Genomic DNA, 15,733 nt, shown 5'->3' with positions numbered 1-15,733 from the left:
ATCAATGGTTAAGCATTAAAAAAAAATATATATATGTAGGTATGTCTGGATCTCCTGTCTATGTGCAGATGCACATGCAAAATAAAAACAGAAAACAGTGTTTATACAATGTGGTGGGAGCCATTGAATGAAATACTACTCAAGTTTGAAGTACTTTTCCTGTTCTGCAAACATCTCAGAGTTTGAATACTGAAAAGACGTTATACTGTGCTTCACTTCAGTTAAAACAATATTAAAAAGGAAAAGCACCATTTGACTGTCAGAGGCACAGAGCAAAGGAGCTTCTTTTTTCATTATTCAGTAAAGAATGAGAATTATTTGCAAGCAGTGCACAAGCAGGAACGCACAGAAAAAGCTTGGTTGTGTTTGTGCTCACACTAATTCTCTTGTTTTCTTCTGTCTCAAGACATTTCTAATTCTAAACTCCACTTCATCCTGTAGGAGTGTCCAGCGGATTAGATTTTAGTCTTCAAAATGTGTTTTAAGAGCAGACAAACAGGTTACAACAACTAGGGTGGCTCGAAGACACCAAGAGATCTCTGAAAAAGGCCATCTCCAGCCTGCGATGCACTTCTCAATCTGATCACGCCTTCCTGTACTTTAGGCTAGACTGTCATCATTAAGCTTAGGCTAGACTGTCTGCTCACTGCCCAGTAGCCCTAGGGAGAGTTCTGATTACAGTTGTGGAGGGCACATGGTTGGGGAAACTCCCGCTGAAACCTTGATGTGATCATACCTCAGCAACTAAGTGAGGTCTTGTACTTCTGTATTTTCACCGGGAAGCTATTTGTTTCAAAATCCTTAACCACCTCTCACTGAGATTTACAGAATGTCAAAATGCATAGGTCACTTACAAATTCAGTGGGAGTCAGACCTCCTCCCTCCCCTGCCACCCTGTGTTAGAGACACATTTATGAGGGCCTGAGGGTGTTTACATGCTGCCACCTACTGCTTTTGTCTCCTTGATCTGCCTTTGCCCTGCTCCCAGCAGGGCTGGGGTTCTGCTCCTCTCTGCCTAATTCTGCTCATCCTCCTGCATTTTGATTCAGAGCCCGATGGAGTCAAAGACTCCTAAGACTTCCTTTGGCTTCAGTGGATTTTGGAGTCTGCCAGATACATAATTAATTTATTTCAATGGGCTATGAATCAGGCTTTTTGTACTGCCAGATGTATAATTAATATTTCAGGATGAATTCCAGGTATCTTGCTGTTTTTTAAGATTCTTCCTACTGTCTCAGTTCCTGTCCCTCATGTAACAAGGTCACAAATTCAACTCTTATATTCTTAAATAAACAAGCAGAACAATAACGTTAATAGAACTGTAATGTGATGCTTTTAAGTATCTACCAGTCACATATGAACAAATATCTCAAAGGACATTCCAGTCTCAAAAACAATAGCTTTTTCACCCTAAATTTTCCAAATGGGGGTTATTTTTTCATCATCTGATAAAATCCATCTTTGACTGCAGTTTTGTCATTCTTTATAACTCGAGGGAGAATTTAATGTTGTTTATGTATGAAAAAGCACAAGTGAACTTACCGAAATATCATGAGTTTCATGGACTACTTCAAATATCTTTTTTATGTTAATGATTGAAAGTGGACAAGTGAGGCAACTGAAGTATTTTATTCTTTTGTGAAGGCTGTCTTGAAATTACATATTCGTTTTTTTATTTCTACCCAGGCAGACTTTTCTTTCTTTGAAGTCTTACATAGACTGCAACACAAGCCTGTTGTATTCTAGCTTGTTAATAGACACTCACTCTTCAAAATAGTATAGCCTGTAGTCTATGACTCCCACTGTTGTTTCAAATGAATCCTCTCACCTTTTCACTCAAAGGTAAACATCTATTTTCCCCAACCGGTTTTATACCAGAATACAGTGTCTGCCCTAGTCTTATGAATTAAACGTCAGTCTAAAATAAGCACATTGCTAAAGGACACAAAGGAACTTGGCTGTATACTAATTTTATTTCATACCATTGATCTTGCTTTCTCAGCAAGATACTGTGTAAAAATCAGTGAAGAAGTATAATAAAACTGTCTCTTGAACTCATCAAAACAGTGTTTTGTTTTCACTAGCCTGATGCCTGTCTGTCTTTTGGTTGAATGACCCCAACTGCTTTTTTAGTTTCAGATCTATTCAAAATAGTTGCAAAGCTGTGCTCTGAAGTTTCAGCAGGTATTAGAAAAATACATAGTTTTGCATTATATTTCCGTTTATGATTGCTTCTGATTCCCACATGATGGAAACTGAATATAAAGAGTAACTTGGAAACCAATTTTGATGAGCCTTAACAGTGTGATCAACTTAAAAAGGAATCTGAATAACAGCTTTGAAATTCACTGCAGGAGTTTGTTTTCCAATAGTAACTTCTTTTGATTTCAGAAGAAAATCATGAGCTTGGTAAATTAAGTTCATTTCTATGAAAATAGGTCATTTTTATTTAATGAGGGCAGCTCCCAAACAATGCATGATCATCTTAATGAAATTCAAGAGCTGCTTCATGAAACACCATGTTTTGAAAAAGATGGAAGCAAGAATGGAAAAAACATATTGGTAATACTATGATTTATGTTAACTGTACGAAGTACTACACGATTATGTATTGAAAAACTTGGAGGCCATCCAAAGATTGCCAGATACTTAAGTTCTTAAGTTTTGTTCTAAATCTTTTGGCAGTTGTTATTAACTTCTGCTTCTCTGTGCTTTAAATAGACGATATACAAAACATGCAGATCTGTAGCTGGTGCTTGAGGATGAATCCTTTCCACTACTGTATTTGCTCTAAGCTTTAAAAAGTTGTTGACACAGTTTAGCAAAAACACTTAGTCTCTTAGATATCACTCTGCTTCTGAATAATCTTTTTGCTGTACAGATCAAAAGGAAAGCTTTCATCATAGATCTTGAATTGAACTCTAATCAGTGTAGGAATTCCACAAGCTTCAGTGCAAGACCTTTTCATTTCCCTTATGTGAAGATCAATTAGATAGCAAGCTCTTCAAAACAAACATCAAATTCTTGCAGTGTTTACTGTGCTAAACAATGCAAAACACCACAGTTTTGGCTTCAAGAAAAGAAACTGTAATTGACATGTTTGTCTCAGAGTATGGAAAGATCAAAACCAGTCAACTACTTCCCCTGCTCAGCTACGCAAATTGCTTCCAGACTAAACTAGCCATAGTCAGTCCTGCAGATCAAGATGAATGTGCAGGTGTTAGATGTTTTTTTAAAATGTCACACTTTTATTTTCAGTGTTGCAGCTTTCTTTTTTTATTTTTTTCTTCTTCCTTTTTTTTTTTTTTTTTTTTCCCCAGCATAAGTGGACAGAAAAGGTATAAGGAAAAAGATACTGTGTCAGAGTTTTACTAAATTATAGATTTAGGGGAAAATATGACTATGTCTTTTATTTTTCCCCTAAAGCACAGAATTCTTATTAACCATGTATGATGAAGTGCTGTGTGGCTGGAATACTCACTGTAAACAATAACAACTGAACATTTGCAGAACTTATCCAAAAGTTATTTGAAGCCAGTAAGGATCTTTCCATTGATTTTAAAGGGCTTTGAAATAGACCTTTAGCCTTGTTTTCTATCCATGAATCATTCAGAAGCCATTCTTGATGTCTAGTTATTTGTAAGTAATGGACAAATAGTTTGGACAAACAACTTCTGGTATACAGGCTGTTTCCAAAATGTTAATTTAGACTATTCACTAGTGATTAGTTATCTACATCATCATGATGTAGATGACTGAAACTGAAACTGTTTAAGCTATAACATCTATCCATTTACATTCTTATAATGGAGCAGATCATTGATGGGGTATATGAATGAATAATGAATAACAAATGTTGAATAGTGACTAATGAATACTAAATAATTTATACATTCTGGTAAGATTTTTTAAAACAAATATTCACTCATGCTAATGTCTGTGCAGCTTTTAGGACTGAGAATATTTTCAATGATTCAGCAGCTGCAACAAGAAAGTGGAATAACAAGTAGTAATTTGAGTAACAGAGGATAACATTTACGATTATTTTGTAATGAAAACTAAACTTTTTTTTCTTTTTTTTTTTTTTTAATATTGGATTAGATCTGCAGTATAAAAGAAGAGGAAAGAAACTACATTATTGGCAACAAAACCAACCAAGGGCCTTTTTGGTTTCATTGCTTTCCTTCCACCCAGCAGCACTCTGAATCTAAGAAAGCAACAATATACCATATTTTCTTCTTGCTATCTGTGGAGTTAAATGTGTCATCTGATTCAGCATTCCAGTACACACACTATTCCTCATTACCTCATTAGCTTGAAAAAAAAGAAAACAAAAACAAAAAAACCCACGACAAAACAGAAATGTTATGAGAAAACAAAACAGAAAATCCTTTAAAATATATTTGAGCCAATTGCATCATAAAATCAAAGCATGTCTCACAACTCTTATTCAGCATTGTCACATTGCTGTTAGTCACTTTTACATTCATAGTTGCTTTTAACATTTCCTTTCTTTCTGTAGTTAATCCTTTCATCACGTTTGATTATTTTTTTTCTTCTTTTTATCTTAGGTCTTTGGATCTTTTAATTATATTTTTGTCTTCTCATTTTTTCTCTCTTTCATTTTCCTTTGTTTTTTCTATGTATGTGGTTTTAATTCTCTCGTTGCACTTACTCATCACCTGTATTTTGCATTTTCTTTTATTTTCCTAACATATTCTTTATTATTTTCAGTTAGCACTCACTTATATTTTGCCTGTTGATCCTTTTCCTCATCAGATTTTCTTCTTATTTATCAGCCAAGATACCTCTTGCAAAAAGCTGGCAAGTGATTCTGATGTAAACAGAACACTTCTTGCAAACCTTGTAAAGCACAACATATTATCAGTTACATATTTCTAGTGTTCACAGATCTTTTACTAACCTTTTCTGTTGCAAATCTGGTATTTCTCATTTTTTTTTTTTAGCTATCTGATCTGATCCAGGCCTCATTTCTAATAAATTCTGCATGACACCATCTGACTCATAAGGTATTATTTTCTCTGAATACATAGATCACTCCTAACATAAACTCAGAAACCTCCTCCACATATAGCTTCAAATTTGTGTTCTATCATAATCTAACAATTAGATGACTTAGAACTAACCCTTAAATCAATAGCTGCCTCAGTGAGAAACCACTGCTGTGGATTTAGAGACATTTGATCTTAAATAATATCATACTTATATTATTACATCTCATTAGCAATGTGACAATAAAAATATCTTTTAATTCTCCAGTTTGTATGTGTCACAGTCCAATACTCTCTGACCAGGTTTATTTAGATTGTACTAGGTCTGACTGAGATGGTGTTAACTTTCCTCACAGCAGTCCATACAGTGCTGTGCTTTGTATTTGTAGTTAGAACAGTGTTCATAACCTACCAGTGTTTTGGTTGCTAGTGAGCAGTACTCACACAGCATCAAGGATGTCTATCCAACTCACAACACGTATCCACCCCCAAAAGTCACTAGGTTGAGGATGGAAAAGCAGTTGGAAGGGGAACACAGCCAAGACAGCTGGTCCAAACAGACAGAAGGGATATTCCATACCATATGACAACATACTGAGCAATAAAAACTAAGAGAAAAGGATGTATGAAGGGGAAGGCATTAATTATTACAGTATTTATCTTCCAAAACAACTATTGTGGAACTTGAGGGCCTGCTTCTCAAGAAGTGGCGAGACATTTCCTGCTGATGGGAAGCAGAGAATTTTTTTTTTCCTTTGCTTCTGCATGTGATCTTTGTTTTTTATCCATTAAACTCTTTTCTCCCAATTCACAAGTTTTACACCTTATTTTCTCCATCTGTCTTGCTAAGAAGGAGGAGTGTGAGAGCAGCTTGGTGGGCATGTGGCAGACAGCCAAGGTCAACCTATCACATAGATGTTCCACATGAGAAGATTTTAATATTTCAACACCAAATTTATTTATTTGAAGATACTTGATGTTCCATGGGAGTTTGATTTAAGAGTGATACAGCACATACTGAGATCAGAATGCAAGCACTATGCAGCAATCACAGTATACAGTTGGATCACAATATAAATTTGATTCCTATTTCCAGTTTCTGTATACTTCCCATCACCATACTGGGTGTTCTCAGATGCCTAGAAGGAATACATCGGTTGAAACCAGCTCAGTCCTGTGGCCCTCTTCAAAGATCAATTTTTTGGTTGCTCAGGTTCTATACTTTTTGTTGGGCTAAGCCACAAATGTACTTCCCCTATGTTGTCTGGTCAGGCTAGCTCAGGAAGATACTAACACTTTAGACTAATTCAGGGAAGGTCATTAAACACCCAGTTAATCCACATAACTGATAAAACTGCTTAGCTAAAACATAGGCCACCCTTTGGTCCTCTTTGTATTGAGATGAGCTCAGCCTTCCTTACAACAGCTGTGGGCACTCCCTGTATTATTCCCTGAGCTTCACGAAAACACCACCTTTGCCTGCCTCCTCTGTACCTTCTTCCATTGCAGGGATTCACTGTTCAGTTGCACTTTAAAATGCTCAAGACTACTGAATGCCCAAATCTCAGGCACAGGAGACTTATTCAAAACTGTCAAAAAGCTTATATACCATCCTTGTATCTATCATCTTTAAACAGGAGCTTACCATCATCAATTGAAATGCTTACTTTTAAACAGCTATATAATGTAAGCAAAAATGAAGAGGGGTTGTGTTTTGGCTTGTTTTTTTTTTTTAATTTTAATTATGTTTACAAACTATGACTCCTACTAGTGGCTGAAAATGGCAATAAATCAAAGGTTTCTTCAAAATGATCTTCGGTTTGTAGGAGCAGCACAATTTGTCTATAAACTGTGTTTAAATTTACCCATCACTGGCAGAACATGCACTTGGAACTTCTAACTAACTGCTTTTCCGCCTTCTATCTTAGACATGAAACTACTTCAAGAAGAGAGGAGAAATTTCACTTGACTTTTTCTAAGATACAGATTCTTTGTATATTTGTTATCCCAGGTAAAGAAGAGTTCAGAGCTTAACAGTTCAATATGACTTTAGGAGAAATTTCTTTCCTTATGGGGACAAGACTTGAAATTTCTTGTTGATTAGAGGTTTAAGAAATATCACCTACAAGAAAATATTAAAAGTACTGTGACCAATCTTGAGAAAAAATACTGAGAGGCGTCTTCAAACACATGTGAAAGTTGTTGCAGGGAGGAAGAGGATAAACTGTTGTCTAGGTCCTATCCTTTAAAATTAGAGACAAAAGCAAAGGGCTTTATGTATAACAAGACAAATATATTTCTATTGATAAGGTAAGGAAAGCACAAGGACAACAGTTTTCTTGGGAAAACTGTGAAGTTCTTTCATTAATAGTCACAATAGGGTAATTTTTAAAACAGGCTAAATGAATAACTGTCAGGAACGTTTGGGGCATATTAAACCTTCACTAAGCTAGAAGAAGTAGACTAAGATGCCATCTTACAAGTTCTTTCACAACCCTTTTCTATGACTCTATAACAGACAACTAGGTTTCTTCAGGACTGAAGCTCTTGTAGGCAGCTCCTTGTCAGATTTACAATATAAGTTCAGAGCAGAAATTACTATAACAGTGTAAGCATAGAATAACTGTTCAACCTGTTTATTTTCTGAGGTGGGGTCTTTGCTGCCTTGTTCTAGGAAGAGTTCCCCTGGCAGTTCCCTACATAGTTCAGGTACTGCCTAGGCAAGCATTTGTTATGCCAATATGGATATGCTGAATGGGATACATTTTAGCTACAATAATCATCTAAGGATTTATAGACAACAAAGGGAAAACACACAAAGAGTGTATGATTCATCTGACCCACTTTAGATATCTATTTGAGGAAGTTAATTCTGTCCTTAAACTACCAATTAATCTCCAAAATAGCAAGTAGGATTGCTATCTCAAATGAAGATGCCTTAAATGAGATTCCCATACACTTTTGTTAACCTTATGATGATAAAGGTGATATGAGTGGTATATAAAGAAGTATAATTTATGTATTTGTAGATAGGAGTTTTGTCTCATGATAGTCCTGATGGACGGAGTAACTATTCTCACAGAAAAGGGATTTGTTTCAGGTCTGTGATGCAGTTTGAGACAGTTTGACTCACAGCTACATATTTCTGTAATTCAATACATTTTATACAAAGTTTTAGTATTTTGCTATTTTTTTTATCTTTTCTTCTCACATGCACAATCTTTCACAGATATAACATGACCAATTCTCAGGCTGGATCCAGCTACAATCTGAACAGTTTTACAGGCTCTATCAATGTACATCCATTGCAATCTCATAACTACAGCAGAGGACCTAATGAATTGGAAGAAGCAGAAACACAAAAAATGTAAACATCTGAGAAGTGAATTATTAACTGTATAAAACTCATTGACTTAGGGGGAGTTTTAGTGATTCATATTAGTAGTAGATTAGATCTTCTACTGGCAAAATTCATGTTCCTCTTCTGCACATTAATTAACATGTATTTATAAGGAAGGTGAGATTTTATTTTAAAAATAGATCAAACAATGTGTTACTTACTTGCTTTCAGGCATGACCATACTTTTTTTTTCTTTTTTCTTTTGAACTATTAGAAAAGCAAATAGTATATCTTAAATCAAATTCCCAATCAGAAACATTTCCAGTTCAGTGTGTTTCAAAGTTATTGTGATTCTGAAGAAATGAAATATTTACTCTAATTCCCTCCCCTGGCCCTGTAAATAAATAAACAAATAAATAAATAAACAAACAAATAAATAAATAAACAAATAAATAAATAAGATTGTGTGTGTAAAATATTTGCCTAGACAATTAACAAGTAGAATTTTAGGAGGCTGTTTTAGGCAATGTAGAGATTTCATGGTTCACTTATTAAGATCAGACCCCAAATCCAATTATCTTAAAACAAAGGAGGAAGACATCTAGAAATTTGTTTTAAAGGAAGAGAGAGAAAACACACAAGATTTCTAGATGGTAGATGTTGATGATGCTTATTTTGTATTTAGTACATACTATATTATGAAATGTTAGTTACACTATAGCCCTCTCTTCTACACTTTATCTCTTGTGGGTCTTCAGGACTTAGCAGAATTGGATCCCTAATCTGTAAAACTTTAACACTACCTTTCCTTGCCCATATAAAATTAATAAAATTAATATAATTACATCCACTAATAAGAGCACACACACACACAAATTATGAACACTACAAAAAATGCAGATTTTATGCCATCAGCAGAGAAAGAAAAGGAGATAATTTCTGCTGCATTAAGTGCATTTAGAATGATTCAGAGATCATTGGGATCAAAGGAACTTCAGCACATGCTTGAAATTTAGAATGCTTAAAATTGAGCTTCAAGGCTTCTTTAGAAGCGAGATTGAAAATATAATTAGTTTACATGTAAAGATGCTCACTAAATATGACAAAAAATTGACAACTCAACTGCCAATTTCAATATGTAACATAGAAAAATAAATTCTGATACCTAATAAGATTATAGACGTGATATTATACCAGTGGCAGCACCCAGCATAACGTACCAACTTCATATAGAGTAAGAAGTGCTGTATCTTCCTAACCAAAAACATTTTGTTGACACGATCATGTTCAGCATCCATCATTAATTTCCTATGCCATTCTCATTTTCTCAGGCTAAATGTAACGCAAATTGACCTGTTATTTTCTACAGAACATTGCCCATGGCTATGCATTGTTCTTTACCTTTATGCAAATTTATGGTTAGATTTAGCTGATAATCAACCTTTTGAAATACATCTCAGGGCCACCAGGTGCTCCATTCTTGTAATTCCACCTGTAAACAGATCAGTGGGCAGCTCAATATAGTGCAAGTATTGAAATTTTTCAGTATGGATCAGATCATGAAGCTATTGCCATTTCAGCACATTCTTCACCAAATATAGAATGATTACAGTAATAGTTGCTTTGACCATCCGAAGACTGAAGAGAAGGTGGAAGGAAATTTTATTACCCAATATTACATGATTTTGTGCTATATATTTTTTCACAGAGCTTCAGAGGATTTCTGTGTCAGTAACTTAAAAATATTACATATTAAAGTAATTCCATTAAAACCCAGTTAAACATTAATGTTGGAGCTGGATCTGGTGAGGACAAAAAGTCTTCTCTAGTACATAAAGTACTTCTATAACTATATCAGCAACAAAAGGATGACTAGGGAAAATAGTTGAATGGCACAAGGATCCTGGTGACACAGTGTGTGCAAAAGGCTGAGGTATTAATAACCTTCTTTGCCCCAGCCTTCACTGTTCTTTGGAAATTCAAGATCCCAGAAACAAAGAGGAAAGTCTAGAGCAAGGAAAGCTAAGAGACTAGTCTAGATCCAACTTAATTACATGGTCTAGCCCAGCTGATAAATCTGGTCCTTACTCTGTATCATATACGTCACAAATAGTAGAGATATTTAAAGATAATGCACCATAAACAAACTCTATTAGTCAGTGCTCCTAATATTTTAAATTTCTTCTGTGCAGAAATCCTAGTATGATTGACGTGATAAAGGTCCTAGGTTTTTAATTTAGAAGAGCAGCTTTCTCACAACAAATATACAAGTTGTAATTACTTAACTTGTTACTATCTTTATGTCAAAACATTAAAGCAAAACATATGTCTTCACTAAAACCTTTTAAGACTTACAGATAGGATGGATTTTTGAAATAAATATAAACCTGTGTTCTACAAAAAGTGTCAATAATTAAATCTTTGGTTATTTAGATCACATTTTTAGACAAAAAAAAGTTAATTCAAAACTAAAAATTAACACCTACCTTGCACCTTCAATTTCTGGGGGGAAAAAATAGTTTCCATGGCATAATAAAATGCAAACATCAGAGTTAAATCTCATTTTAAATTGTAATAGTTGGCTATGCATTGAAGTAATTGATTACTAACATATAAATATTTTATAAATAATTGTTATAGATTTCAAAATTTTACCCAAGTCACAATTTAAAACACATTTATCCAATAGTCAGTGTATATTGATTGTACAGTAGTTACAATCAATTTCAGATCCATCCTGACTCAGATAAGCTAGAATACTGAAGCTCAAAATGTCCTTACTGTTTAACTGTTCTCCTATGCCTTTCCTCTGTTTTACATTGCCCTGATTAGTTTTGTTCAAAACATATTTGCTACAGGGTTGAGGGGGACCTTAACAACCTGGGTTGAACCCATCAACGTTGCTTGATCTTGTGGGTATTGATCAGCCTGTGGTACTTTTTTTTCTATTTAGTAGTAAGCCTCTAATTGAGAAGAAGTTAAGCTTCTGGTTGGTGTAATAAACAGTATGCTGGAGGTAATCTGAAGTAACACATGCCCATTTACGAAAGTTTAGGATACTCTTCAGAACTGTCTGCACCTAGGAACCCTATCACTGCACTGTATTTCTGCCAGGACAAAGTTATCTTTCTAACTCACATGAAATTTCAGAAATTTCAATACTCATTCAAGCCATACTTCTAACAATTCTTCATTGCTTTTATTCTGAAAATCTTACAAATAGCAGCAAATCTCTTTAGCTCGTGGCCTTATGACCTTGTCACTCTTTTCATTATTTCTTCAAGTTTATTCATCCATTCACTTAGACATGGTGTCCTTGTTATTATTAAAGTGTATCATACTAAAATTAAGGTAAATATGGTTAATTTTGTCTTTTACTTACACGTTCCAGTAGTTGGTAAACCAGCAGCTGAGCCCTCTGCAGTGAATTTCTTTCAAGCGTGATCTCTACTACTGTTCCAAAAACTGTTTGTATCTAGATATTCTCTGAATAGACTTTTAACATATACATCATGTGCAAACATATATTTTATAGGTTCTTATACAGAAATTTTAGTTGCATAATCTTCTTCAGATTTAATGAACCATTAAAAATTAATAAAAGTCTTGCGTATGATCAAAAATTGAAATAAAAGTAAAAAACAAACCAACCAATCAACCAAACTAACAAAAAGAACACAGAAGAAACCAAACCAAACCAATAAAAAAACCCCACCTTCCATAGAACTTAATTTATTCATCTATGTGTATGTGTCCTGAAGAGGACTTCGAAAGTCAAATGAATGGATGTGTCTCAAGACTAACATAAATGCAGTTAATAAATTTTGGAGTTAGAATGAGCCTTATGATATGTCCGTCTCTAGCAAATTCATGTCAAGCTTTCAAAATGTTTACAGTTCCTGACTTATGGCCTTTGCTTGTCTAAGTTTTTGACTACCCAGTTGTGGCGTGAGGCTTCCTCCAGAACCAGGAGATTTGCTGTGATACCAGTGAGTACAGCATATATATATATTTTTTTTTTCTTTTTTGTATTGTTTATAACTTGTGTCAAAGATTATTTTGGTGTTTCCTTTCCAATATGAGTAAGAAAAATGAAAAGCAATAGCATGCACGACTTACCAAACACTTGAATGCCACCAAAAATTTAACCATCTTCTACTATTTATGATTCACAAAATTATTTCTGTATTGGTCAGTCTGCCTGACACCCCTTTGTGAATATTTATCATCTCAAGTTCACACCTAAAACACAGCCCATGTTTTCCCCTCCTAAAATACTATGTTCCTTTCCTGAATTTCATGGACAACACAGTCTCTGGCCTGCCACTCAAACCCACAATGTGGATGTGATTTCACTTCTCTCTGGATTCTGCAGGTTATGTCTCTGTTTTTGTGTAGTAATATCTAACTTTCCCATTGAACCAAACAGCTACAATTTCTGTCTAGATTTTTATCAACTCTCACCTAACTAGCTTTTTTATACCACACTTGCATTTGTCTTGACAATTGATTCCTATTTATATTCCTCCAGAATTATTCCTCCCAGAGATATTATTTTGGCAATGTCACTACTTTTGAATACCTTTACTGTTCCTCGCTCTTCCTTGATACACCAAGCATGAAATATTTGTTGTTCTTTTCAAAGTTCTGCTCTGTTTATCCTCACTTCATCATAATTTCTCATTTAAAAAGTCACATCCTCCTGCCATCAATCCATTATGTCAGCCTTCCTTCCCTATTAGTTCAATTTTCCAACACTGTCTTTCTGAGTATTTGGGAGGAACTTCATATAAACGTATTCAAGATTATTTCATTATGTTCCTTTGATGCTCTTCATCTTTGTGACGTTTGTTTAAAAAACCTGCTGAAGATGACCAAATGATCCCCTTTTCTTGTATTTCTCTACCTTATTGCTTGTATCCCTTTTCTGTGTATCATCTTGGAATTACAGGTTTTATGCTTTGGGATATAGATGGTTTGCGATGCTATGTTTGTAAAATACCTGTCACATCAGAGTCCTAACACTTGCCAGGCAAAATCTGAACTATCACCTAACACCTAACATATATTCAAAGAAAATAAAAAAAAAAAAAAGAACAAACACAAACTTCTGCTATTCTAATCTGTTTAGGGCCTGGGAGACCACAAACATTGTAGTTTTCCCTAGAAATCTTGTTGAAACCTCAGAAATTTTGCTGCTACATATGGGCAGATCTGGTATCCTGGCTGAACCAAGGATTTAAATGGATATTTTACAGTTAAAGTCACATGGGGACCACAAAATGGTACAGCTGTGCCTGAGAAACCTGCAGTATTCCAGACTAGAGGGTGAAGTTTGCATTATTTTATCTAAACTGGAATCTAGACACTTTGCCTGATGGGACTGAAACTTCACAAAAGTATTAAACTATAAAGTAATTGGATTAAGAGTAACAGTACCCTTCACACCTGTTAAAGAGAAGAATGTTAGCAGCTAAAAATGCCAGTTCCCAGAAGGACAGTTACCTCTCTATTGCTGCTGTTCCACAGTTTCTACAGTCTTACTTACATGATCCGTGGTAAAACCGAAATAAAAGCACTATGTCTTGACAGTTGTAGGAAGGCATGCAAAGTACATGGGAAGATGTTTCTAATCCAGAACCCTAAATTCATTTAGTAATTTAAGAGCGTGGGTTTATTTTTACACGTGTTGCTTTCCTAGGCCTTTCTTAAGTTCTGATGTTGTCCACTCCTCTTGTCCATCTGCAACCCCTGTGTCCTATCTAGTCTGAAAGTAATTCCCAGGAGGCAGCTTCTAAGATAAGGATCTATGCCTTCATTTCTGTATCCTCTGGATAAATTCAACCTCAATTATCTTGACTATTTTTATGTGGGCTCTTTGACTTTGTGTGTGCTATTAAAGCATACTTATACTCCAATAAGCGATCTGTAAAAAATGTATAATTGGATTCTCTGTGTGTTGTCTCTCATTAACTCCATCTTAAGTGTACTATGTTGAAAAGTTTTTTTTAAAAAAAACAAATCTTATTCTGACAGTCAACCTTGCAAATTCGTCCTGAGATCTGCAAGTCAAATTCTGATACTATTTAAATTCTAGAAGCAGAGTTTTGTTAGTAATTCCTTGATTGTTTGTGAGAAAAAAAAAAAAAAAAAAAGAAGAAGAAAAAAAAGAACTGGTTCACATTCTCACATCTTTATAGGCACTAGAGTGTGGCACTGAGAAGAATAAAACAGCAAATATCCAATCAGTGTAATAAGCACATCTCTACATAAATAAGGAAGTGTAAATCATGTTAACTACATGGAAGAATGCAACATTTAAACACAAAAGACTTGTCATTTTAAACACACTATTTCAGAATTTAGACATTTGTTCATGTTCACTATTAACAATTTTTATGTGACTGCTTTGTGATGCTACCTCACTTAAGCAAGAAACTACCCTGTGAGCCTCTAGAAAACCCCAGTTTTTCAGTAACATTTTGAAAGAAAGCCTACACATGAGCAAGGGATTAATAAAATAAAATTGTTACTTTATCATATATATTAAGTTATGTATATAATGTCTCAAAAGAGGGAGTCAGAGAAAGAGACAGTATTTAAACTTCAGTTTTGAGCTTTTTTCTGTGTGTTAAAGTGCCAGATGCTGCTGGCAAATTCTGAGGAATCATCCATCCTCCCTCAGTTCTCAGTACATCTGGATCTGAGTCAACTCCAAGCACCACTCAAAGTAGCACAAGGGCTGCACTGCCTCGACTGCTTCTTACAGGGACTCCTGTGACTGCTAATGACTGGATGGAGCTCTGGATCTACTGGTCCATCCTCCTTCCCATGTTTGATTCTGGAATGTCCATGACATGTCCCACACTAAGAAACAGGGTAACAGATTGGCTGTAAGGGTATTTGTCCAACAGAATTTTTTACTGCTTAACAATAATTTCCCTGGCTTTTTTCTCGTCTGTTTTCTTCCAGGTTTTTGCTACATTGTTAAGAAATGCTGTTTCTAATTGATATTTAACTTTTTTTTTCATTGGTTTATTTAACTAAGATATATATGGGTTCACTATATTTACTTCTACACTGCATGTGCAAGTAGACAAATGATTTAATGCACAACATGCTGTTCTCAGCATCCCTGAGGTCCATGGAAATAGAATCTAATGTTATAATTCCATTAATCCATGTAGTTTCCTTTGTCCTTTAATTGTGATTTACAATACCATATGAACTATTAATTAATACTTTAGCCCCTCCTGCATTTGTTACTGTTCTTTCCACTGGAGTCAGTTTTCAAATAAGATGTTCATTAAAGTTTTTGGTTAAACACCTATATTGCAAGCACTGATGAAGTGCTTTAGGAGGGAATCTTATACATTAATCT

The sequence above is a fragment of the Patagioenas fasciata genome, chromosome 1 (assembly GCF_037038585.1).
Source record: "Patagioenas fasciata isolate bPatFas1 chromosome 1, bPatFas1.hap1, whole genome shotgun sequence".
Classification (NCBI taxonomy): domain Eukaryota; kingdom Metazoa; phylum Chordata; class Aves; order Columbiformes; family Columbidae; genus Patagioenas; species Patagioenas fasciata.
Note: the sequence above shows the minus strand (reverse complement) of the source record.